Source organism: Cynoglossus semilaevis, chromosome 19, assembly GCF_000523025.1.
Source record: "Cynoglossus semilaevis isolate Cse_v1.0 chromosome 19, Cse_v1.0, whole genome shotgun sequence".
Taxonomy (NCBI): domain Eukaryota; kingdom Metazoa; phylum Chordata; class Actinopteri; order Pleuronectiformes; family Cynoglossidae; genus Cynoglossus; species Cynoglossus semilaevis.
The window spans coordinates 12,237,276-12,243,538 of NC_024325.1; the positions used below are offsets into that span (position 1 = coordinate 12,237,276).

A 6,263-nucleotide genomic window follows, 5' to 3' on the forward strand; every position below is an offset into this window, starting at 1 on the left:
GTCACTCTTATTCTAACTAATGTTGACACGACACATGCTGCTGCAGCTGCGTATTTGTGAATGTTGCACAAATTTAAATTTAGCCTTCATTTGATAAATAAATAAATAAAATAAATTTGACCTTTATTGATCCCATATTTGGGAAATTCTTGTATTAGGCCACCAGCAGGCGATCAGCATGTGGTTCCACTGGGAATCAAACCCAGGACTCTTTGCTCTTTGCTTCCAAGGCAATGCGTGCTAACTGCTACAATATAGAACAAACTTTAAAATAAGATCTCCCCGTCGGGGAATTGAACCCCGGTCTCCCGCGTGACAGGCGGGGATACTCACCACTATACTAACGAGGAGTTAGTTGTGGGATTTATCCATCGTGTTTTTCTGACATTTTGGCCGATATCTGTCGAAAATCCTTTTTTCGGACAGGACATCTGATGTAGTTCTGTGAACTACAGTTGGTCCCACAAAGAAATGCAAAAAAAAAAAAAAATGACAGGCAACATCACTGAGTTTCGTCAGGTTTTCGTCTAGAGCCATCATTCGGAAAATAAAGTGTAGCTCATCTTACGGCTGAATTAAAGGTTATTTTTCAGGCTATTTTTATTAGCTATTCATGAATACATGGGTGAACAGCCCGAGGCCGAACTTTAATGAAACTGAAACTATCATTTTTATTAACACTCTCATTCATATCACTTCATCAGCCTGTGATTAGATAGTAAGGGATCAGACTGACACTGCGTCAGCTCTAAGTGTGCTTGTGTGTGTGTGTGTGTGTGTGTGTGTGTTAAAGTGCTCTGAGCCAGTGACTTTAATGAGACGGGGAGAATATGGCTGATGTCAGTGTAATTTCACTAACTCCAGATGTCATCATCTCAGGGGACGGGGCCTTTTTACTCTATTTTGCTGCTGCGATGATCCGTGGTAAACACGGCTGAGAGCAGCTGATTGTTGCACCTGTAAATATGGTCGACGCTGATGCACACGGAGAATGTGGTCATAATTAACCCCAAAATATCTGGTTGGAGGACAGAGAGCTGTGACACTAGAAAATGAGACTCTTCGTGTGAGACAGGTCGAAACAACACAATGAGGATTTTGATTCAGTTTTACACTGGTTCTCAACACTGTTGTCTACTTCGTGTGAGACAGGTCGAAACAACACCGTGATGATTTTGATTCAGTTCATGGGGACCAGAAACTGTTGGACGGCAAGTTCATTTCTGTTTCACTGTTTGTTTGTTTTTCACTTTTCTGACAGTGGGTCAATTTGACTGGTTTGTAATTTTTAATCAAGAAAGAAAGTTCTGTGGAGTTTTAAACTCTGGACTTGGACTTTTGACTTTAAACCGATGCTCTCAGATGACACTTCAGTGTGTTCACTTCTCTGCAGGTTCCATAAAAGTTTAAGAGCATCAGCAAACTAGTTTAAGCATATTTGCATTATTTTAAAAGTGTAACAGCTTGAAATGGGGCTGGTTCATCAAAGGCTTGGACGGACGGCAGCTCAGTGACACAAAACAAAAACAGGAGCAAATGGATGTCCCTAAAATCCTGGCTGCACATCACACTTTGCATCGTAATTTAAAATGCAGCCTCCAGAGCCTTGAGAGCAGTGGCAGGAGACAGCTGCCAATTCTGACTGCCTCACATCTCTGCGGTGATGGATGAGCCTGTCTCGCTCACTCACCTCACTCCTGTGATTGAGGCTTCACTGGCCATAAAGGACAGAACATTGCCGTCCACGGCGCAAATGGAAAATAAACGGTGGTGGTATCTGTGGTAGGGTACAGGTGTGCAGCAGAATAGGAGTTTTGTTGTTGAAACAAAATGTTTAGTAGGAGCGACCGAACCAGACCGTTACAGCATCAAATTGTCCTTACAAAGTTTTTTTATGACCCTCGTTTTGGGTGAAGTTAGCGGAAATGTTACCCTTGCCGTGAGGACTGGCTAATCAACATGGACTGCAGCGTTTATGGCGTTTCAAACGTCTGATGAAACTTTAATGATCGGGCCTCCGCTGAGCCAAATGAGGGGAATGTTTTTCGACTTCACTGCCAGCTCCGCTCGTCCAAAAATTAATCAACATTTTATGTTGCTTCGCTCTGTTTAAAGCCAACTTTCATTCACCGTGAAGCCTTTGCCAGAGAAGCAGATGATCCTTATAACTGGAACTGATGGGTGATAATGTTCAAATGTTCACTCTTCTCTGCGCCGTTCGCTGCACAGACTCCCAGAACACTATGAAACCAAAAATGACACTCATCAAAGCGCTACAGTCACAAAACCGGATTTTTTTTTATTACACCCAACAGTAATACCAGTGCATTACAACTTCAACGCTTCCTGCCTTTTACTCTTTGACTCTATTATTTAGTCAAGTGCATTTTGATTTAAATGATGTTTGAAGTTCCCAATTGCCTCTGCCTGGGTTGAACACATTCTGCCTGATGGCAGAAATGCTTAATATTTGATAAATGACACAGTCGAGGTGATCTGGGAACACAAACTGTAATATATATGAGCAAACACACAGCCAGGAGCGGAGAAGATTCAGAGGAGCCGCTCTGTGAAGCGCAGGACGTTTGTCTGGATAAGGAACAGAGGACGACGTCGCAGTGTGACTCCATATCTGTCCCTGTGCTTCTCTTGCCTACAGATTGGTCGGAAGGGGGGAGGGGGAGTTGAGAATGAGAAGAGAGTGAGATGAAGTGCTCATGTCAGAGAATGTGACCAGTGGAGCAGTAGGAAGGCTGCTGTGCCTGAGCCTGCGTCAGTCAGTCAGTCAGTGACGTGGGATGAAGAAGCAAGAGGTGTAGCCGTCTGGTCTCAAGGTCCAAGAACAAGTGGACCAGAGGTCTGCTCAATAATAAAGTGACACGGTAGAAGAAATATTATGTAGCTCCATCCTATCAGATTTTAAAGAGGAGTGTCACAGAAAAACGCCATCCTATCAGATTTTAAAGAGGAGTGATGTCACAGAAAAACCTAGACGGAGTTCACCTTCTTTATGTAGTCCTCACCACAGATGGCTTTTCAACAGAAATCTCAAAATATTAAGACAAGCGTGGCGCAACGTGGACAGCTTCCTTATGACGCACTGAAAGGATAACTGTGCACTACTTCTGAAGGTCTGTTTTTATTTGGTTAGACGTTGCTTAATTTGGAAGAGTTTGATGATTTGAAGGACAAAGATGTCTACTGGACTTGACACATGGAGTCACACAATGTGGAAGTGACACATGCTTTTGTCATTTATTAATTAGTACTTCAATACTAATCAATACTCAAGTAAGTATTGATCCATCAGTCATGGTATTGATACTCCCATCACTACACTCAGTGTACTGCTCTCTCTCTCGCACTAGTTTTCACATATTATTAATGAACTTAGACCCTGAAAAAAGTGAATTTTTGACAGGAGAAAACCTTAGTTGTAACTACCAAATCCTACCTGATCTGTTCAGTGACTAATTTGCATGTATTTGTTTGTGCATCTGCTTGTGTTGTTCCTCCAATTTCACTGCAGGCTGTATTTCATAAATACTCACCACTTTTATGTAATGAAATCTCTGTGACAGCCAGAGTTTATTATCTCTGATTCATGCTACGAACTGTTTTCATTTTCCCAGCAGCACTTTACATGATGACTAAACTAAAATTTACAACAAAACATCTGAAATCATAGTAGAGGTTATTTGACGCAGGAAATCACGTTGTGCATCTCAGCGTATGATTCACGACCCATGTATCGACCGGAGTACGATTCACAGAATAAATATTTGTTTCCTGAGCAGTGAGTTACTACAAATCAACTACTCCTTCTGGTGCCTTCACATACAAAGTACAACATTTAACCCTACATGTAGCCAAAAAGCTAAAATAGCTAACCCTAGCTCTGAAGCGGCTAAAAGCTAAGTACATTGGATTAATCTGGAACAAAAGCAAATAATTACACATGACATATAACATTTTTTAATGTATATATAAATAATTACACATGACATATAACATTTGAACAAATATATAACAATGTATACATATATTAACATATATACTGTGTGAAATACTGTAAAATGAATCAAAGTGTCAAACTTCTTTGGAATTTGAATTGATGATAAAATGAATAAATACATCACTACAACATCCTGCTGTTCACTACAGTAAATGTCAGTCTGGGCAACAGTCGCCACATGTGCAGTTAATTTGCAGTTTTTCCCTCGTGTTAATTGACAAATTCAATAGAATGCATGTAATTAATTGACCCTCATTATGATGACTGAAGTATGGAGTCATTGTCAAGTCAGATTTTCATTTTCATTCTCTTTTGTGTGTGAAAACAATGGAGCTGGGAGAGAGAGAGAGACAGAGAGAGAGAATGTTTGTTCTCTGTCCAGCAGCATCAGCAGCATTAGCATTAGCAGTAGCAGCGGCACGCTGGTTTATTCGCAGAAGCTTCAAGCTGTTCTCTGTAGCAATTAAAATGTCACGCATTTCACCTCAGGAGTTTTATTTTGTCAAGTCAAATACTTTCATACCAAAAAAATCATAATAAAAAAATAAATAAAAACTCAAAGCGCCCTGTCCAAGGATGGCTGTTGGTTTATGCAATTTTCTTTCAAATAGAAAATTGAACAACCGGTTTTTGGATTTCTAATTAACTATATGAAATCAGCAGGTTGGCTAGACACCTGTGTGGCTTCTTGTTCGACTTCCTTTTTTAATTTTGTCTTATTTTTTTTTTCTGCTCTTTCTTTCTAATATTTCACAGATTATCTTTAACAATTAAGTTCAACCTAAGCCAAATACTGCACATTAAAAATGTTCCTTGACTGAAAGTTCAATTTAATTAAAATGGTTGTCAAATTGTTCTTTATTGTATAATGTCCAGCATATTTCTCTCACCTTCTCCATCCAGAGAGAATTTACAGTGAGTGTGGAGCAACTTTCAGCTCAGTGGGATTAAGGCAGCTATGGCTTTAAAGAGGTGGGGGAAGTGGGGAGGCAGGGGGGGTGTAAATTTTTAGTCTGCAGGGGCAGCGTTTCTATTTACGGCACCAGTGTCAGAAACTCATCCTTGGTGTCTTGCAGCCTTCGTTGTCTCGTCCACGACTTAAAATAATTCAGTTTTAAAAACTAACATTTCCACTTTTTTTGTTGTGCTACATATTTCGATGTTTCCTTTTTTAATATACACAAATGAAAACAATGTTTTACTACTAAATAATTCATGAATATCAGACTCTTCTAGTTGACTTTAATTGTTAGCTTTAGTGAGTTGTGTGGTTGCAGTATTGTGTACGGGTTTTATTGTGTTAGTTAAATTGGTGGAAGTTTTAATGGCTTTTATTCACTGTTTTGTTTGTTTTTCGCTTGTTTTCTCCCAGGGTTTTACTGCAACTTTGTCCGACATTAAAACACAGCCTGTTTACTAGGTGGAAAATACCATAAAAAAAGTGAAATTAACTCACGAAAAGGCACAGCGAGTGGAATCCATACCACGGTAAATATTAAATTAAATTAATATTCAACAATAATAATAATAAACAGAGATCAGTTCTTTTTTAACACAAAGGCTTCAAAAAACTTTTGAGCATGTGAACCCATTAGTCATTCAGACTGCACACCTCAGCAGAGTCTCAGTGTTATTGTAGATTTTTGGTCCTGCCATACATTACGTTGTCATATAAGGGGTGTTTGCTTAGTGTGAATGATTTTGAATGATGACGATGTTTTTAATACGGGTGAGATTGACGGTTGTTATATTTTAAATCAACATTGTTTCCATCAAGTCCAGCATCAGTGGTTTCTGATTTGATTGAAGTTCAATATGGGAAAAGTGAATGAAGTGCAGAGAACGTGCCCTCGTTCAGGTGAACTGCGGCTGAGCCTCGCTGACTGTAGTCACTCCAATTCACATCATATTCCACCTTTAAAGTGAATCAGCAGTGGGTTAAAACTGTTGAACCTGCGCCGCGTATAAGTCCCTCAATCATCTTCAACCTCGTTCACCGGTGCGACCCTGCCGTGTGCTCATCCCTCCTGCGTACACAGCCGGTGTGTAATTGGTGGATCTGCATGTGGCATGATTGGTGGAGGCGGGTGTGGGCTTCCACGACGGCAGTGACACCTGCGCTTCACGCCAGATGACAGTCAGAAACACAGACACCGCAGGGGTGCCATTAATTATAAATGTTTAGGAGATGGATACGCATGGAGACTTTTTTTTTATCAGAGCATCCCAGATACTCACACACCTAAAA

General features: G+C 40.2%; 1 non-coding gene across 1 annotated transcript; it reads right to left on the reverse strand.

The window, feature by feature from the left end:
* Window positions 1–278: 278 nt before the first annotated feature.
* Window positions 279–350, reverse strand: trnad-guc (transfer RNA aspartic acid (anticodon GUC)). The gene has a single exon. It is a non-coding gene; the product is annotated as a tRNA-Asp (tRNA).
* Window positions 351–6,263: the final 5,913 nt, after the last annotated feature.